The 21,224-nt window shown below is 38.9% G+C and overlaps 2 pseudogenes; one reads left to right on the top strand and one right to left on the bottom strand.

Annotated features, from left to right (window-relative positions):
• Positions 1-6,857: 6,857 nt before the first annotated feature.
• Positions 6,858-7,756, top strand: LOC148777171 (olfactory receptor-like protein OLF4; annotated as a pseudogene).
• Positions 7,757-16,571: 8,815 nt separating this feature from the next.
• On the bottom strand, positions 16,572-17,580 carry LOC148777170 (olfactory receptor-like protein OLF4; annotated as a pseudogene).
• Positions 17,581-21,224: the final 3,644 nt, after the last annotated feature.

Genomic DNA, 21,224 nt, shown 5'->3' with positions numbered 1-21,224 from the left:
AATTCAAGTTAATCTTCTCATCATAAGGATAATAATTTGATAATTTGTTTTATCATTTACCTTTATTTTTCTTTATGTAAGTTAACCCATTCGAAATTTTAAAAATTTAAGCAGAATATTAAATGTCTCTGAGTCTCATTTCTAAAATGGGGAATAGAGGATATGCTATACTATTGATACTTCACAGAATAAGCTTCTCTAAATTTAAACAGACAATCCATACAATGTGCTAAGGTAGGTTAAAATATTTTATAATGAGGGGATAAATGGCAACTATTTGTTTTAGATATAAGTATGGAATTCCTAATGGTTTCAACTGAGCTTCCTAGGTGGTGCAATGGTGAAGAATTTGCCTGCCAGTGCAGCAGACACAAGAGACACGAATTTGATCCCTGGGTTGGGGAGATCACCTGGAGTAGGGAATGTCAACCCACTCCAATATTCTTGCCTGGAAAATTCCATGGTCAGAGAAGCCTGGTGATCTACAGTTCATGGGTTCTCAAAGAGCAGACATACTGAGTGACTGAGCACACACACACACACACACAGGACACACACACTCACACACGTGAGAAACCAAAGCGCACTGCCCAATGTTTTGCACTAAAGAAACAAAGTAGTCCCTCTTATAAAGAGGGAAATAAATTTTTTACAAGAATATTATGGGCTGTGTCCTTGAAAAATGTCAATGCAGTGACCAGCAAAGAGAACTATCCAAGACAGTTGCCTCAGTCTCACTTGCTGGAGAAAACTCAAATTTGGGGTTGGAATAAGATGCTGGGAGTTTAGACTCTGGCAGGAGTAGAGATAATGGAGAAGGATTAATAAAAACTGAATTTGCCTGGCTTATAACCTGGTCTCCTGGGAACAGAGAATGAACAGGAAAAGAAAAAATAACTTTTTGTCCAGACCAAGTCCCACAGGGAATTCATGTGCCTGTAGGTCATTTACCAAGAGGGAAATGTACCTAATGAGCACATGATAGAGAGTTGTAAATACCTCCTCTGCTGTATCCCTGAGCTTGTACAGCCTGGATGTGGAGTACACTAACTGTTGCATTTGGAGTCATAAGTCTGAGTAAAGAACCAATGCTTGACCCCTCCTTCCTGCTCTCATCTGAAGACAGAGCTTCAGTCTCCATCATCATCCACCCAGAAGGGATTCAGACTTCCATAAGGAGCCCTCTGTTCATAGTCCCATGCAGGTGAGTCTGAGACCTCAAAAGATACTGCTAAAAATGTTCAGATAAAATGAAATCCAAAAAATTTACATGAGAAACAACTCATCCTAACTCAGAGTCCAGAGACCACTATGGCTGTTTGCTTGGTTGATTAAAATATCAATATATTTTATGATGCTAGAAAGAAAAGTGGACATTGAATTCAACAACAATGTTCAGTGGTGCCAAATAAATGATAGGAATGGAAGCCCAAAGAGAAGAGGGATGAGAGGCATAAAGTGCTTCTAGTAAAAGTAGAACTTTTGTCCAACGTTTTATTAACTAATTGGGGTGAAAGATATTGTGCATGTGTGCTTCCTAAATTGGTTCAGTTTTGTCCAACTCTTTGCAATCCTATGCAGACCACCAGGCTCCTCAGTCCATGGGATTTTCCAGGCAAGAATAATGGAGTGGGTTGCCATTTCCTCCTCCAGGGGATCTTCCTGACCCAGGGATCGAACTGCATCTCTCACATCTCCTGCATTGGCAGGGAGGTTCTTTACTACTAATGCCCCCTGGGAAGTCCTGAGGATATCAGGTATTAGCTTTGGAGTGATGTAGAATGAATTGAAGGCATTCTTTTATGACTTTTACGATGGGATTTTTTTTTTCTCATCAACTGGTTATTTGCCATTTAGTTCTCTTATTAGGTACAGATGTATTTGAGAGGAATTGTGAGTCTATGTAAATTTTGTGTGGTCAAATCTAGCAATCAGTTATGTTTTCTCCATTTCTAGTATATCAATACTACAAAAATATAAGAAAGTGAAGTTCAAATTCTGGCTCTAACTGTGGATGACTTCGTCCCCCAGGGTACATTTAACAGTGTCCAGAGATTTTTATGACTGTGACATATTAAGGGCTCGATAAATGTCAGGGATGCTGTAAACATCCCACAATGCACAGGACAGACCCTCACCTCAAATAATGATCTGGTCCAGAATGTCAGTTGTGCCAACCTGGGGAACCCTGAATTAAAGAACACCTGTATTTTGAACATTTATTGCTATCTTCAATTTTTTCCTTAAAATGTAACACTGCCAGACAAGTCAGAGAGGACTCCTAGTTCAGAAGCACTCAGCCCCAAACTGACAAATATATTTTCCACAGGAGAATGATATGAAAGAGATTCTGCGTTTCTTTCTCAATTCATATACTGAATTAGAGCTAAACCTTGTGTATGTGGTTACAATTTTGATTTTCCTGTTATTATTATATACCCATATATTACATGTCACTTTTTCTATAGTAAATAGACTTTGAAATACTTTTTTTTTTTAAATAAATGGTTGCTTTTCAATAGACTTTTGGGGCATATTCTTGACCAAAAATTTTAAGAATATTTTAGTTAGGTTGGCGAGTGAGTGGAAGGGAGATTACATACCAAAACATTCTATGAACATAATATATCATATTATTTTTATCTCTAGGTCACTGTCAATGCCATTAATCCATATCAATGTCATAAATCATTACTGTTATATTTGCTGTTCAATTAATTTTCAATACTTCATTTAATTTTGTTTGTTACACTTGCTTCAGAATCATACTATTTAACCTATTAAATATTACCTACTTAATATTTTTACTTCCTAGCTTTTCTTTTCTTTCTTAAAATTATTTATTAAAATTTTTTAAAAATTTATTTATTTTATTTTATAATTTTTTAAAATTTTTTATTTTATTTTATTTATTTATTTTTATTGTATAGGTTGGTTTTGCCATACATTGACATGAATCCACCCCGGGTGTACATGTGTTCCCCATCTTGAACCCTCCTCCCACCTCCCTCCCCATATCATCCCTCTGGGTCAACCAGAATTGGAAGAGACACATGTACTCCAATGTTCATCGCAGCACTGTTTATAATAGCCAGGACATGGGAGCAACCTAGATGTCCATCTGCAGACGAATGGATAAGAAAGCTGTGGTATATATACACAATGGAGTATTACTCAACCTGGCTTTTCACTTTTCTAAATTACTTTTGGTACAATTGCACATCTATTCACACACTTCATTAAAATGCAAGGGTGAGCAAAACAGGTGAATTTACTTCCTGTTTTGGATCTTGCATTATGATTAGGAAGACAGAGTACAATGAAAGAAACGTGTGTGTAATTCAGTGTCCTCGGATGACTAATACGAAGGACGTTACTCAGTGATAAGAATAGAATTGTTACACTGTGGGTAGGTTTTATGTGGATGGACCATACAGATCATTAGTTGTTGGATGAAGAGCAGAACTAGGACTAAAGTGTGCCCATAGGACTTATGGGAAAAGCTATCAAAACCCAAGCATAACAAAGAGATGATGCCCCATATGAAAAGGGAGAGTCTTGCCTTGTCTGCTGTCAGACCTATAAGACCAATTAGTCAAATAGGTATTAAGCAGCCCCAGAAAAATAAATATTGCTGCCTGATATTAAAGAAGGTCAATATTCAATGCATATTTCATTCTGCCTTCTATATATCAGTTTGTGAAATGTTGACTCAGTCCTTTTGCTCACTTTCTGTTGGGCTCTCCAATCTGCAAATGTTTCAAATCATAATGACAGCACTATTTTATCATTTGAATAAATATATTTTTGATTTGTTATTATTTTTCCTGGACATATGGGGGGAGGGGATAAACAGCACATGAAACTTCACCAGAACCAAAGAGAGCTCTTTACCACAGTCTCTCAGGAGACATTTGAGTTTGTTAGGTCTTTATTCCCTCTTGTGTCCATTTCTATCTCTCTCTACCCCCTCCCCAATCCCTCTCTGTCTCCTGATGTATACATATACCTTAAAATTCAAGTTTTGAGACAAGATATATATAGACATGTACATTCATTGAACAAGCTTTTTATTTTATATTGGAGTATATCCAATTAACAATGTTGTGATAGTTTCAGGTGAACAGCAAAGGGACTCAGCCATACTTATACATATATCCATTCTCCTCCAAACTCCCATTCCATCCAGACTGAGACATAACATTGAGCAGAGTACCCTGTGTTATACAGCAGGACCTTGTTGGTTATCCACTTTAAATATAGCATTGTGTTCATGTGGATCCCAAACTCTCTAACTGTCCCTTCCCCTCATCTTTCCCCCTGGAAACCCATAGGTTCACATTCAACTACATTTTAATGATCTTTAATACAAGTGTAAAATGGCCATACCAAAATTGAATCCCAAGTATATTGGTACCAAGAATATTTACAAACTGCAATTTTTGGATACCATTTTACATAACTTGATCTTATCAATGGGGGTTGTATCAAACTCTAACTTAATCAAGGTAGTTAGGGATGAGGGGTGAAAAACATAGAAGTAACAAAGCTTAGGTGGCCAGTGTTTACTGTATGTGTGTGTGTGTGCACACCTGTGTGTGTGTGTGTGTGCCTGTGCATGTGTGTGTGTGGTGCCTGGTGGAGTATGAGAAGTCCTCACAGAGGTGGTACTGAGTTCATATATTTAAGGTGACTCTAAGAACCTGCTGGCAATGTGGGAGACCTGGGTCCAATCCCTGGGTTGGGAAGATCCCCTGAAGGAGGGCATGGCAACCCATTCCAGTATTCTTGACTGGAAAATCCCATGAACAGAGGAGCCTGGCAGGCTGTAGTCCATGGGGTCATAAAGAGTCGGACATGACTGAAGCAGCTGAGCACAGCAAGGTGACTCATACACAGAGGTCAGAACTCAGTCAACAAAAGGGATCCATTTAAACACATTGGATATCTCTGCAACAATTTCATAAAGTACTAGTTACATGAGGTGGATGAAAGTCTTATGATTTGAAGTTTCAGCACCACCACAGAGGTCACCTTGTCCCTCAGCGTCCTCTGATAACATCTCTCCTCACTCCCTCTTGCCCTACACCCTCCCCACATTGGTTTCCTTTTTTCTCTTGAACACCTTAAACAAGCACTTTCCTCAGTGCATTTGCACAGGCTATTCTCCCTGCCAAGCATACACTTCACCTGATATGTTCATGGCTCCTACTCTTTCATTCTTGAATCTAAAAAATAGCATGTCTTCTCTACTCTTTCCCTAAAACCTTTCAGTTTTCTTCATAGCAACAGTCACCATTAAAAAGTTATATATAACCTATGTTATATATATATGTATATATTTAATATATATTCACATATATATGGACTTCCCTGGTAGCTCAGCATTAAAGAACCCGCCTGCAATGCAGGAGACTCAGGAGACCGGGGTTCTATCTCTGGGTGGGGAAGATCCCCAGCAGAGGGCATAACAACCCACTCCAATGTTCTTGCCTGGAAAACCTCATGAACAGAAGAGCCTGGCGGGCTACAGTGCATGGAATGGGAAAGAATCACTGAGCACACACACATACCCACACACATATATGACTTGCTTATGTTTACTTTGTGACTGGATTCTTAGAGATTTTGTGTTTTAAAACCCTATACTCATAGCCAAGACATACCTGGAACATGATCATCACTCAGTTTATAATCCCCAAATGAATGAAAGTATTTCTTCTGTGGAATAGATGATATCCCGGGGAAAAAGCAGCAACTGGGACGATCTTGTGAATTCCAGATGACACAGAAATTCCCTCAGTCAGTTCAGTTCAGTCTCTCAGTCGTGTCCGACTCTTTGTGACCCCATGAATATCAGCACACCAGGCCTCCCTGTCCGTCACCAACTCCCGGAGTTTACCCAAACTCATGTCCATCGAATCGGTGATGCCATCCACGCATCTCATCCTCTGTCGTCCACTTCTTCTCCTGCCCCCAATCCCTCCAAGAATCAGGGTCTTTTCCAGTGAGTCAACTCTTCATATGAGGTGGCCAAAGTATTGGAGTTTCAGCTTCAGCATCAGTCCTTCCAATGAACACCCAGGTCTGATCTCCTTTATTTTATTTAATTTATTTAATTTTTTTATTTTATTGGAGGCAAATTACCTTACATTAATATATTGGTTGGTTTTGCCATACATTGACACGAATCTGCTCCGGGTGTACATGTGTTCCCTTTCTTGAACCCCCCTCCCACCTCCCTCTTCCCCATATCCTCCCGGTTGGATCTCCTTGCAGTCCAAGGGACTCTCAAGAGTCTTCTCCAACACCACAGTTCAAAAGCATCAATACTTCGGTGCTCAGCTTTCTTCACAGTCCAACTCTCACATCCATACATGACTACTGGAAAAACCATAGCCTTGACTAGACGTCTGACACTGTTTCCACTGTTTCCCCATCTGTTCCCCATGAAGTGATGGGACCAGATGCCATGATCTTAGTTTTCTGAATGTTGAGCTTTAAGTCAACATTTTCACTCTCCTCTTTCACTTTCATCAAGAGGCTTTTTAGTTCCTCTTCACTTTCTGCCATAAGGGTGGTGTCATCTGCATATCTGAGATTATTGATATTTCTCCCAGCAATCTTGATTCCAGCTTGTGCTTCTTTCAGCCCAGGATTTCTCATGATGTACTCTGCATTTAAGTTAAATAAACAGGGTGGGGCGCAAATCCATAAACAAAGGAGAACTTAGTTAAGGAAATATATTTAAATATAATTAGGCAAAATAGAAATAGCAGTTTTTCAATGATGTGAGCAATGTCGTTTTTGTGAAAATTAGACATATTTTCCCCTTTCCTTTAGGTCACCTCCACCACATGGTACCAAGGAACCTAACGCATGTTTCAGGTTTTCTTCTTCTGGGATTTTCAGAGGTATCTGAACTGCAGCCCATCATATTTGGGGCCTTCCTCTCCACGTACCTAATCACTGTGATTGGAAATCTCCTCATCATCCTGGCCGTCAGTGCAGACGCCCACCTCCACACACCCATGTACTTCTTCCTCTCCAACCTGTCCTTTGTAGACATCTGCTTCACATCCACCACCATCCCAAAGATGCTGTGGGACATCCAGACCCAGAACAAAGTTATCACCTATGAAGGTTGCATCGCCCAGGTGTATTTTTTTGCACTGTTTGTAGGGTTGGATGACTTCCTCCTGACTGTGATGGCCTATGACCGCTTCATGGCCATCTGCCACCCCCTGCTCTACACGGTCATCATGAGCCCCGGCTCTGTGGAGCGCTGGTGCTGGTGTCCTGGGTCATCAGTGCCCTGCATTCCTTCTTGCAAACTTTAATGGTGTTGAGTTTGCCCTTTGGCAGTGAGGTGATAATCCCTCACTATTTCTGTGAACTCGAACAGTTGGTCCAACTTGCCTGTTCTGACATCTTTCTTAATGAGATGGTGATGTATTTTGCAACTGTCCTGCTGGGAGGTGCTCCCTTAGCTGGTATCCTTTACTCTTACTCTAGGATAGTTTCCTCCATATGTGAAATCTCATCAGCTCAGGGCAAGTATAAAGCATTCTCCACCTGTGCATCTCACCTCTCGGTTGTCTCCTTATTTTATTGTACATGCTTAAGAGTGTACCTTAGCTCTGCTACTACCCAAAGCTCACACTCAAGTGCAACAGCCTCAGTGATGTACACTGTGGTCACCCCCTTGCTGAACCTCTTCATCTACAGTCTGAGGAACAAGGAAAGGCCGCTCTGAAAGCATTCTTTAGGAGGACAATGATTAAAAGACCAGTTGTTCTAAGCTGAAGAAGGGAGCCTGACTAAAAGATGTAAAACCTCACAGGCAGAACTTGCAATTTTTGAGATCAGACTGTGGAAGCAGATGTTGCTCCTTCCTTAATTTCTTGAAATTTCCATTTATTTGATCTCACCTCTTTCATACAATTTATGTAACCCATTTGATTAAGCTTAGTGATTTCCCCCTTATCCAAGAGTTATTTTAATAAAGAATAGTCATGAGTTGTACTGCTCCAATTCAGGGAAAACTATTGAAGACATTCACGGCTATCTGTGTGTTTATTACAAGTAAAATTTCAGACCACTGACTTCATGTCTGTGTACATCATTCCTTTGCATCACCACCTTAGCTGCTCCTTCTGATATTTCGGACGTTGACATACACTGTATCTTGCTAGTTGTCACTGTAGTTTATTCGTCTATTTAGGATTCTATTCCTTATTCAGTTTTGTTTCCACAATACCTATCATGTGTGTCCATGCTTTGCTCAGTCATGTCTCTTTGTGACCTTTCTGACTGTAGCCTGCCAGGCTCCTCTGTCCATGGGATTCTCCAGGCAAGAATACTGGGGTGAGTTGCCATTTCCTCCTCCAGGGCATCTTCCTGATCCAGGAATCAAAAGCCATAGCTTGAGTCTCCTGCATTGGCAGCCAGGGGTTCTTTACCACTAATGTCAGCTGGGAAGCCCCTGAGGCATCAAGTTCAGTTCAGTTCAGTCACTCAGTCATGTCTGACTCTTTGTGACCCCATGAACTGCAGGCTTCCCTGGCCATCACCAACTCCCGGAGTTCACTCAAACGCATGTCCATTGAGTCAGTGATGCCATCCAACCATCCTCTGTCATCCCCTTCTTCTCCTGCCTTCAATCTTTCCCAGCATCAGTCTTTTCAAATGAGTTAGTTCTTTACATCAGATGGCCAAAGTACTGGAGTTTCAGCTTCAGTATCAGTCCTTCCAATGAATATTCAGGATTGATTTCCTTGAGAATGAACTTGTTGGATCTCCTTGCTGTCCAAGGGACTCTCAAGAGTCTTCTCCAAACCATAATTCAAAAGCATCAATTCTTTGGCCCTCAGCTTTCTTTATAGTCCAACTCTCACATCCATACATGACTACTGGAAAAACCATAGCTTTGACATAGCTGTACCTTTGTTAGTAAAGTAATGTCTCTGCTTTTTAATATGCTATCCAGGTTGGTCATAACTTTCCTTCCAAGGAGCAAGTGTCTTTTAATTTCATGGCTGAAGTCATCATCTGCAGTGATTTTGAAGCCCCCCCAAATAAAGTCTGTCACTGTTTCCACTGTTTCCCGATCTATTTTCCATGAATTGATGGGACCAGATGTCATGATCTTAGTTTTCTGAATGTTGAGCATTAAGCCAACTTTTTCACTCTCCTCTTTCACTTTCATCAAGAGGCTCTTTAGTTCTTCTTCACTTTCTGCCATGACTGTAGTGTCATCTGCCTATCTGAGGTTATTGATATTTCTCCTGACAATGTTGATTCCAGCTTGTGCTTCATCCAGCCCAGAGTTTCTTATGATGTGCTCTGTGTATAAGTTAAATATAAAGCCTTGAAACACTCCTTTCTCTATTTGGACCAGACTGTTGTTCCACGTCCAGTTCTAACTGTTGTTTCCTGACCTGCAAATAGATTTCTCAAGAGGCAGGTCAGGTTGATCTCTTGAAGAATTTTCCACAGTTTGTTGTGACCTACACAGGCAAAGACTTTGGCATGGTTTATAAAGCAGAAGTAGATGTTTTTCTGAAACTCTCTTGCTTTTTCAGTGATCCCATGGATGTTGGCAATTTGATCTCTGGTTCCTCTGCCTTTTCTAAATCCAGCTTGGACATCTGGAAGTTCACGAAATAGATGGACAACATGAAAATGAAGTCTTTTGCAAAGTAACATTGAAGTGAAGTGAAGTCGCTCAGTCATGTCTGACTCTTTGCAACCCTGTGGACTGTAGCCTACCACACTCCTCCATCCATGGGATTTTCCAGGCAAAAGTACTGGAGTGGTTTGCCACTTCCTTATCACACATATCTATTATATTGAATGATTCATTCAAACTTATGTTCTCTTGGATACTCTACCTGAAGACATGTATATGATAATCTGTTTGAATTGTTCAATATAACTGACTTGTGTGATATTTAAAAAAAATGTTTACACTTTTTTTGTGTGTGTTCTTGTTGGCCATCTGTATTTTTTCTTTGGGAAAATGTTTAGTCAGGTCTTCTGCTCACTTTTATTTATTTTATTTTTTAAAATTTATTTATTTTAATTGGAGGCTAATTACTTTACAATGTTACTTTGAGTTTTAACGTCCTGGGGGCTCAGCAGGCTGAAGGGTTCAGGATAGAACTTTCATGTTTTTCTATCTTTGTCCAGTAGGTGGCGACATGATATAGCTTTTTTTTTTTTTTCCAATTCCACCTACGGTTATGAATTTGCACTTTAGACCCTCCATGACCTCTGTCAGAGGAGTTACCCTGTGCCCTAGCTATTGCTTTTGTGCCTCTGGGGTATGGTACCTTGATGCTGTCAGTGCTTCTGGTGTGCTGCTTGGGACGCTGGGTGGGTAGTTTTCTGATATGCTTGTAATGCTTTTCTGTGTAGCTTCTCTGAGATCTTCTGAGTCATAGCTTCTGCTGCCATATGGGGCAGGATGATGGTAGTCGGTGGAGCTGGGGTAGTAGGGGTGATGTGGCATGTCCAGTGTGGTAAGCTTTGCCAGCTCTAACACTGCAGATATGGAGGTTGGCAGCAGGGGACACAGGGTCATGGACACCTAGGCAGCTTGGGGGGACGGGGTCCCATGCCCCACTGCCACCTCTGCTCCTTCCTATGCTGCAGGAACCGATGCTGGTGTGCCAGAGTTGGTGCCACCTCTCCTGCTGCTTCTAACTTCCTTGGGGTTGAATTTATAAAACATCAAAAGAAAACACAGCCTATAAGCTCTGGGACTAAATCCATAGGACACCTAAAAGAAGACAAAGCCAGTAAGCTTTTTGACATTGGTTTTAGTAATATCTTTTCTAGATATATATCTCCTTAGGCAAGGGAAACAAAACCAAGAATAAATAATGATACTGTATCATACTGAGAAAGCATTGTATAGAAAAGGAAATCATTAACAAAATGAAAAGACAAACTACCAAATGGAAGAAGATATTTACAAGGGATATATCTGATAAGCAGTTGATGTTAAAATATACAAATAACTCACATAACAACAGCAACAAAAGAACTAGATTTTAAAATGAGCAGAGAATCTTAATAGATCTTTTTTTTTCAAGAATACTGGAGTAGGTAGCCTATTCCTTCTCCATGGGATCTTCCTGACCCAGGGATCAAGCTGGAGTCTCCTGCATTGCAGGGGGATTCTTTACCAGCTGAGCTACCAGGGGAGCTCTCAAAAAAGACACACAGATGACCAGCTGACACAGAAAGAAATATGTAATATCACTCTAAAAAGTCCCCTACTTACAAACGACTTCTGTTCCAAAAGTGTGTTTGTGAGTCCAACAAAGTTAGCCTAGGTACCTAACTCTTACAGATAATGCCAGACATGTTAACTAACTTACATAGCTGGATATGGGAACACATGGTCACATTTTAAAAGTTAGCAACTTGAATTTTAATATGAAAGGAACTTACTGTAATTATTAAGGAAATGCAAATCAAAGCCACAATGAGAATTTATCTCATGCCTGTTACAATGGCATTATCAAAAAGGCAAGAAATAAGTGTTGGTGATCATATGGAGAAAAGGGAAACCTTTTTATTGTAGAGAGTATCTTTTCTCTATCAAATATTGCTTATTATAAGCTAATTGTCCACATATGTGTGCCTTGATGGTGTGAATTTAAATTGGTACAGCTACAATGGAAAACAAAGTAAAGATTCCCCAAATAATTAGGAACTATCATATGATTCAGCTATTTCACTCCTGAGTATTTATTCCCAAACATGAAAGCACTTGTTTTTAAAGATGCATGCACCCTTAAGTTGATCACAGTAAGATTTAAAATAGTCAAGATACAAGGAAAATATCTAGGCCCATCAATGTATGGACTTCCCTTGTGGCTCAGCTGGTAAATAATCTGCCTGCAATACAGGAGACACTGGGTTGGAAAGGCTACCCACTCCAGTATTCTGGCCTGGAGAATTCCATGGGCTGTATAGTCCATGGGGTGGCAAAGACTCAGACATAACTGAGTGACTTTCACTTTCTATCAATGGATGAATGTATAAAAAAGATGTTATATATCTGTATATAAGTATATATATATATATACATACATACACACACACAATGGGATACTACTCAGAATGAAAAAGATGAAACCTTTCATTTGCAACAACATGGATGAAATTTAAGGGTGTTTTACTAAGTAAAATAAATCAGATAGAGGAAGACAAACATCCTTTGATTTCACTCAAATGTGAAATAGAACAAACAAACAAACAAAGCTAGTAAATGAGCACTCCAAAGCAAACAAGATCTAACATGTAGATACAGAGAATAGAGTTCTCTACATGAGGGAAATGGAACTGAGGGGAGGGTGAATTGCTTAAAGGGGATCGACATTATCATGATGAGTGGAAACAAGTTTTGCTTGGGAGTGCTCTGTCCTGTACAGAGAAGTAAAAAAAGAAATGTTTGTACACATGAAACTTATATGACATTATCTCAATGAATGATACATCATTAAAAATAAATGAAAAAAAAAAGACAGACACATATACATCGGTGTTTTCTAAGATCATTCATCTGCTAAAATTGGAAGAAAAATAAAACGTTACTGAATTGAAATTATACCTGTTTGTTGAGATGGCCCTAAGTGGAGCTTTCTCTGTGCCCAAGTCTCTTGAAATGTGACACTGAAGCACCTTTCATTAGGAGGAGGTGTCTCTCTCTCCACCTTTGTATCTGGGCTAGACTTAGGATTTTTATTTGCTTGAGCCCGTAGAATTCTAGGTTCATCAACCTCATCAGAACTGACTCACATGCACTCCTTTTTATGGCTGAGTGATATTCCATTGTCTATATGTACCGCACTACTTTATCCATTCATCTGTTGACAGACATCTAGGTTGCTTCCATGTTCTAGCTACTGTAAACAGTGCTGCATGGAACTATGGAACACATGTGTCTTCTTCAGTTTTGGTTTCCTCAAGGTACATGCCTAGGAGTGGGATTGAATTATGTCATCAAGTGTTCTGCCTATGTTTTCCTCTAAGAGTTGGTGATGGACAGGGAAGCCTGGCGTGCTGCAGTCCATGGGGTCACAAAGTGTCAGACGTGACTGGGCAAATGAACTTAATTGAAAGATCAACACTATGAAGGTGAGAAAATTTATTCCAGAGTAGCATTTCTCTAAATTCACTATTCTTACAAATTACCAAGGATTGTAGTTCAAGTTCAAATTATTTTTCAGCGGGTCTGATCAGGGTCCCACAGACCCTTCATTTCTAAAAGATGCTAAGTGTTGATGCTTCAGGTCCTCATCTGAATCACAGTTTGGGTAGCAAATAAGTAATCCTATGTTAGATTCAGTTATGCATAGACTAAGGTATTCAATACAATCTTCCTTGTATGTAATTTTGAAAACAATTCAGGGTGTCTTTTGTTTGTTTGTTTTCTTTTATTTTCTGGCCACATGGTATGTGAGACCTTAATTCCCCAACCAGGGATAGGACCCAGTGTCCCCTGCATTGGACACACAGATCCTTAACCACTGGACCACCAGGGAAGTCCCTTCCATGTATGTAATTTTGAAAGATTTTCACTCATTTTTATAGGTAGTGATAAAGTTTTTGTTGATTTTTATAGAAATATTCTTAAGTGACATAACACCCGGGGTGGATTCATGTCAATGTATGACAAAACCAATACAGTATTGTAAAGAATTAGCCTCTAATTAAAATTTAAAAAATAAAAAAAATAAAATAAAACCACCATAAAAAAAAAGAAAAAGACTTTGCAGTAGGCAGAATAAGATCCTCCAAAAGATGTTCACATGCTAAGAACTTTGGAAAATCCTACCTTACATAACTGGCTTAATTACAGTAGCTGATGAAATACAGTTGATCTTGATGTAAGAATGTTAACACAGATATGCAGTTTGGACTAATATAATCACAGTAGATTTTCTAAATGTGAAAGAGAAAGGAAGAAGAATTGGAGTCAGACATTTAACATTGTAGGCATCTGGATTTGAAGACAGAGGAGGGACCATGAGTTAAGCGATGCTGGTGACCACTAGAAGTAAAATATTAACAACATATTGAGTGCATTCTCTCTGGAGCATCCAGAAGGATCACAGTCTTGCAGACATCTCCATTTTTGCTCATTGAGACTTCAGGATTTTTGTCTCATAGAACTTTATGATAGGTACTTCTTTTAACTTGCTTGTGTCATAATTTGTTAAAGAAGCAATAGAAATCTAATAGAGATATTTGTCCAATCATAAGCTGCTCCTGCTAACATATATCTCAGATGGTAAAGAATCCACCTGCAATGAAGGATACGCAGGTTCAATTTCTAGGTTGGGATAATCCCTTGGAGAAGGGAATGGCAACACACTCCTGTATTCTTGCCTGGCGAATTCCATGGGAAAACCATGCATGGAGTTAAGAATTAAAATTTTTTTCTGTGCATTGTTAAGGGTAGTATTTTAATCACACAGAAATTGGTGAGAGACAACTCCTCTAACTGGGAAGAAAGCGACATATATGGATTTAGGAACAGTGAAATTTAAATATAGCAATTAACATTTGAGAAATCCAGTTTTGTTTGTTTTTCTTATAAACCAAAGACTGTTGTTCAATCGTTAAGTCATGTCCAACTCTTTGCAACCTCATGGACTGCAGCACTCCAGGCTTCCCTGTCCTTTGCCATCTCCCAGATCTTGCTCAAATTCATGTCCATTGAGTCAATGATGAAATCCAACCATCTCATCCTCTGCCACCTCCTTCTCCTTTTACATTCAATCTTTCCCAGCATCAGGGTCTTTTCCAATGAGTTGACTCATTGCATCAGGTGGCCAAAGTATTGTTGCTTCAGCCTCATCATCAGGGTTGATTTCCTATAGGACTGACTGGTTTGATCTCCTTTCAGACCAAGGGACTCTCAAGAGTCTTCTCCAGTGCCACAGTTGGATAGCATCAATTCTTTGGTGTTCAGCCTTTTTTGTGGTCCAACCCTCATCTAATCACCATCCACAATAAGCTAAAGACTAACCTACTTACATAAAAGGAAGAAATTGACATAAAGTTGTTCAAGACAGAAGACCACTACAAATGCACACACCATTGTGGAGGAGCCTTTAAAACACAAAACAGAGCCTGACAGCTGATAGTCGATCCTTGAGGAAACAATCATAACTCAGATCAACTCCCCATTACAGAAACTCATTAGATAAAAGATTCGTTACACTAAATCATTGCTTTTAGGATGATGTGCTATGTTGCAACAGCTAACTAATACTATAGCCCAAGTGAATAGGACTGAAGGAAAGGCAATTGTTGTGATATGAATATCATTCATGACTACCCTATTATTCAAGTTTATGTCATACAATTTTATTTAAAAAGGATTCCATTTAGGTTTCCTTGTAGGTAAGCAAGAAAGTTTAAAAGGATATGCCTATTTTTGATAAAATTGTACCTTTATCACAGGACTAGATGGGAATTTAAATCTAGATAGCCATAATTTGGAGATATATATCATATATATAATATTATATATATCATGTACATCATACAAATATGGTATTTAAATTATTCATTCACAGCTCTTTTATTGGTTATTTCAGAAATGGAATGGGAGAAATGCTTCATCTAGAGAAACGGAAGGAGTCATTTAATTGTAGGTAACAATGGAAGTTTTCAAGCAGAAAAATATAATTACACCAAAAAAATCCTTCACCTCAATGATAAACCCCTTTACAAACAGACACTAAATCACATACATCAATAAGTAAATGGACACCATGAAAAAATCGCTTGCAAAGATATAATCTGACACAAATTTTTGCTACATCAAACTTAAGGTCTTCTCTGACTCTAGGTCTTATTATGTCAAACTCTTTATTGAAATCTTTGTTTCACATAGATTTCATTTAGAGACATGCATCTGATGCTCAGTTTTACCAGTAACTCCTGAAGGCAATGTGGACACTGAGCTATTAATAAATAGAGACTAGTACACTGTTAGGGAATAAAATCAGGTGACCTTTTATGAAATACACTATCTGCTAACATCTACATTTTTGGAAAGAGCAGTTATGGTAGTGACTTTCCAAGGTATGAAGACCTAAAACATCATAGACTGTAGTTTCATATTTTACTCTCCTATGAAATTATGTAATTGGTTTGGTTTTCAAGTTAGCTATTTTCCATAGAAGTATCAAAATTCATGATTATTCTTTTAGTAAAAAGAAAGAAAAATTACTCAGTATAAAGTGTATCATTTCAGAAGAATTTATTTTTAAGAAATGTGTGAAGTCTCATGAGATAAATGGAAATTTACATATAGGTTTCACATGAGGTTTTGAATCAATTTCAGAAAGCAGAAAAGTGACAAAAGAAAAAACTTAGATAACAGAAAAGAGAAAAGTTAATAAAAGATGTTTTTAAAATTGTATAGAGAAGTTGAAATCAAAGAAAGGGAAATATCAGACAATAAATTGAAGAAACTTTTGCTATTATCACAATCTAATCAAAGAATCACATACCTACCTATGAGGCTTTGAGCCCTTCTATCATGGGCAGTTCTTCAGCCCAAGGGCAAATGGCTCTTTTATAAATGCTTCCATTCCAAAGAATCTTTTTAGAGCCCTCTTTATGTCTTTATTTCTCAGACTGTAGATGAAGGGGTTCAGCATGGGTGTGACCACAGTGTACATCACCGAGGCAATTGCACTTGAGTGTAAGCTGTGGGCAGCAGCAGAGCTAAGGTACGCTCCTAAGGCCGAACAGTAAAATAAGGAGACAACCGAGAGGTGAGATGCACAGGTGGAGAATGCTTTATACTTCCCCTTAGCTGATGAGAGTCCACAGATAGAGGACAACATCTTAGAGTAAGAGTAAAGGATACCAGTAAGGGGAGCACTCCCTTGAATTATCGATCCAAAATACACAATTATATTGTTGAGAAATGGGTCAGAACAGGCAAGTTGGATCAGCCATTTGATTTCACAGAAAAAGTGGTGGATTTCCAAGTCTGAGCAGAATGACAGTTGCAACACCATTAAGCTGTGTAACAAGGAAAACAGGGCACTCATGATCCAGAACACCAGAAAGAGCAGCCCACAGACCCAGGGGCTCATGATGACTGTGTAGTGCAGAGGGTGACAGATGGCCACATACTGGTCATAGTCCATCACAGTCAGGAGAAAATCATCTAATCCTGCAAAGAGTAAGTAAAAATACACCTGGACGATGCAGCCTTCATAAGTTATGACTTTCCTCTGTGTCTGAGTGCTTTGCAACATCTTTGGGATGGTGGTAGAGGTGAAGCAGATGTCTACAAAGGACAGGTTGGAGAGGAAGAAGTACATAGGGGTGTGGAGGTGGGAGTCTGAGATGACAGCCAGGATGATGAGCAGGTTTCCAAACAGTGATCAGGTACATGGAGAGGAAAATCCCAAATATGATGGGCTGCAGTTCTGTTTCCTCTGAGAATCCCAAAAGGAGAAATTCTAAAATCTGTGTCTTGTTCTCTGGTTCCATATGATGGATGTGACTATTGGGAAAAAATATATATAACATGATAATTTTCACTCAAACTGACATTACTTAAATAGCTAAACTACTGTAATCTCCATTTTGATGACAAAAAATTGATGTTAATATGTTCCATATAGATAAATTCTCCTTGAGGGTATACCTCATTTCACCACAAACACAAAATTTTTGTCCTATTAGAGCATATTTCCAAGCAGTTCATGTTTTACTGTTTTATTGAGAAACATGTTGAGAACATACATATTCTAAGTACCTATAAGAGATAAATATGTGCACACATATGGGATAAAATATCTCTACATTTGAGACACATTTAAAAACAAATCTCTCACAATCCAAGGATAGTGGAAGATGATATTCAAATAAATATATAATATGTTAGAAGGTGACAGATGTATAAAGAAAACAGAAACATGTGTAAAGGAGAGAGTAGTAGGAGACCTTATTTTATTCTGAGTGCTCAGACAAGGGCTGAAAACAAGGGTTTATTTGAGGAGACATTAAGAAAGGAAGAGAAGGACCTAGTTTGATTCTAGGAGAAGGCACTCACTAGAGTGAAGGCAGAGGGAACAATCACTGCAAAGGACCTGAGGAAGATGCTGGTTCCACACGTTCAGATCCAGACAGAAAGCCAGTGGGAGAGAGGAGTGAGTAAAAGGAGAAGTGATCAGAGACGGATGAATCACAGCTGGAATCAAGATTGCCAGGAAAAATACCAATAACCTCAGATATGCAGATGACATCACCCTTATGGCAGAAAGTGAAGAGGAACTAAAGAGCTTCTTGATGAAGGTGAAGGAGGAGAGTGAAAAGGCTGGCTTAAAACTCAACCTTTAAAAAACTAAGATCGTGGCATCTGGTCCTATCACTTCCTGGCAAATAGATGGGGAAAAGGTAGAAACAGTGAAAGACTTTGTTTTCTTGTGTTTCAAAAATCACTGTGGACAGCGATTGTGGCTATGAAATTAAAAGATGCTTGCTCTTCAGGAAAAATGCTATGACAAACTCAGTGTATTAAAAAGTAAAGACATCACTTTGCCAACAAAATTCCATACAGTCGAAACTATTGTTTTCCCAGTAGTCACGTATGGATGTGAGAGCTGGACCATAAGAAAGGCTGAGCATCGAAGAATGAATGCTTCTGAACTGTGGTGTTGGAGAAGACTCTTGAGAATCCCTTGGATGGCAAGGAGATCAAACCAGTCAATCCTAAAGGAAATCAACACTGAATATCCACTGGAAAGACTGATGTTGAAACCGAAACTCCAGTACTTTGGCCACCTGATGCGAAGAGCTGACTCACTGGAAAAGACCCTGATGCTGGAAAGATTGAAAGCAGAAGGAGAAGCAAACGACAGAGGATGAGACGGTTGTATGGCATTATCAACTCAATGGACATGAGTTTGAGCAACCTCCAGGAGATAGTGAAGGACAGGGAATCCTGGTGTGCTGCAGTCCATGGGATCGCAAAGAGTCAGACATGACTGAGCCACTCAACAACAACAGGAATGCTGAGGAACAAGGTGGCCTCCCTGCTACAGCTGACACTTCAGTCCACAGAGAATCCTTCCTTCCATGTTGTTCCCAGCACTTTATGGATTTAGTTGCAAGGACATCCTGTGAATTATATCAGATCCTCTGCTTAGTACCATCTTTGATTGAGTTCTGACCACTGTCACCTTAGTATGCCAACTTAATATATGAGCTCAGGTGCCTCTGATTAAAAAGGAACTGTTCCTATTCCACAAGGCACAGGTTCACAGACACTGTATCACCTCCTGAGCAGCTACTGTCATGAGTTTCTCATCCAGAACCACCCTCCTTCGGCTGTGAGTGGTTATAGCTCAAGCTGGTCAGATCAGATTAATTTTCTCCTCTGTGTGTGTGTTTGTGCTAAGTCACTTCAGTTGTGTCTGACTCCTATCCTGTAGTCCACCAGGATCCTCTGTCCAAGGAATTTTCCAGGCAAGAACACTGGAGTGGTTTGCCATGCCCTCCTCCAGGAGATCTTCCTGACTCAGGGATCGAACCTGCTTCACTTTGCAACTCCTGTAATTTTCTCCTAAACAAAGTTCAAGTGGTATGCAGAAATTCCAGTTCATAAGCTTCTGAGAGAGTAATAAAGTTGAGGCTCCTTTTAGCTACAGTCACTTTCTGCCCTTATGTAAAGAAATATGAAAAGTATGAGGGACAAATAAAATGAAGGTAGAAGAGCTAACAAGCTCAAATCATTCCTGAGACAATGTGACCAAGAAAGCTTCCTTGGTTTGGCAACATTCCAACCTCAGCTACATCTCCTTGATGCCCAGGATAAATCAGAAAGAAACATACCACTTTTCCAAGGAAAGAAACTGTTATATCTATATGATGTGAAAAACTGTACAGATTTAATATTCCAAGAAAAAAATAACCAATGAGAGTAAACTAACAATTCAAAAATGAAAATGTACAAAACACAACAAAAGTTTCATATGTGTTATATGAAGCAGTCGAAGATGTCTTTCCTGTGCTTTCCCAAATGATTTGACCTCTCTGTGTGGTCTGATACTGAATTAGGCAAGTTCTATCTCTCTTTTCTTATGGGTTTTAATTTGTTTGTTACTCTTGGGCTTAATGTTTTGACTTTTTAATAAATACAACACTTTAATTCTAGTTCTGGGCTTTGTCCATTATGCAAAAGTCTTTGCACACTATACTCCATAAAGCCTGAGCAGGTCAGGAAAATTCATTCTCTTATTATGGATAAATTTCTTTATGTGATTTAAGCCAGAGGACACTGTAATTATTTCACTGTACTGTGTCTTTGCCACTATAATTTAAGATACTAATCATCAGAGACTTAATCTGCCTTACCATCAGAGACAACCGCCTTGTTCACTTATTATTTTCTCAAAGGTATGTGAATGTATTTGCATTTATTTAAAAAATGCACTTAAGAAAATGAGTGAATTATGAAATGACAATTATGGCTAACATATGAAACCAATATAAAGGATGATTTCATATAATCATATTAAAGAAAACTGAATGGAACAGCAAAAGTTGACTGAAACATGATATATAATAGGAGTGATTAAACACTTATGCCATGAATTAATAATTTAGAAAAGACCTTGACTCAAGAGAACATAACATATAATGACCCAGAAATTTCTGGCAGATAGTAGATGTTTTGTTATAATGTGTTATGATTAGGAATTAGGTCCCCTTATTTATGAACACTATCCTTTGGGATGGTTGTATTCAACTTGGTTGGAAAAGGCTGGATTGTTGAATAAAAACTGGAATAAATGGCCTTCTATCTAGAAGGAAATTAACTAGTTTCTTCTCTAACTCATCTTTTAAAAAGGGACTAAAGACCCCAGTGTAAAAGTGAGCAATACACTTTAGACACATATATAAAAATCCACATTGGAACTACATTGTTACTGATACTAGAAACACAGATAGTTTTAAACTCAGAATTCCTCAATCTCTGTGCTGTTGAACATTTTCTGCCTGCTCCTTCTCTGGGGTGGGGGTCTGTCCTGTAAATTGCAGCATGTTTATAAATATCCTTTCCCACCACTTACTCCTCATCAGTGTGACAACAAATAATGTCTACAAATATTGCTCAAAAAAACCTGGGGGACACAATTATCCTTGGTTGAAAAGCACAGTATTAAATT

This window comes from Moschus berezovskii, chromosome 8, assembly GCF_049115385.1.
Source record: "Moschus berezovskii isolate FMDL1 chromosome 8, NW_MosBer_1.0, whole genome shotgun sequence".
NCBI classification, from domain to species: domain Eukaryota; kingdom Metazoa; phylum Chordata; class Mammalia; order Artiodactyla; family Moschidae; genus Moschus; species Moschus berezovskii.
The sequence above is the reverse complement of the archived record's forward strand: the minus strand, read 5'-3'. Positions and strand labels throughout refer to the sequence as shown.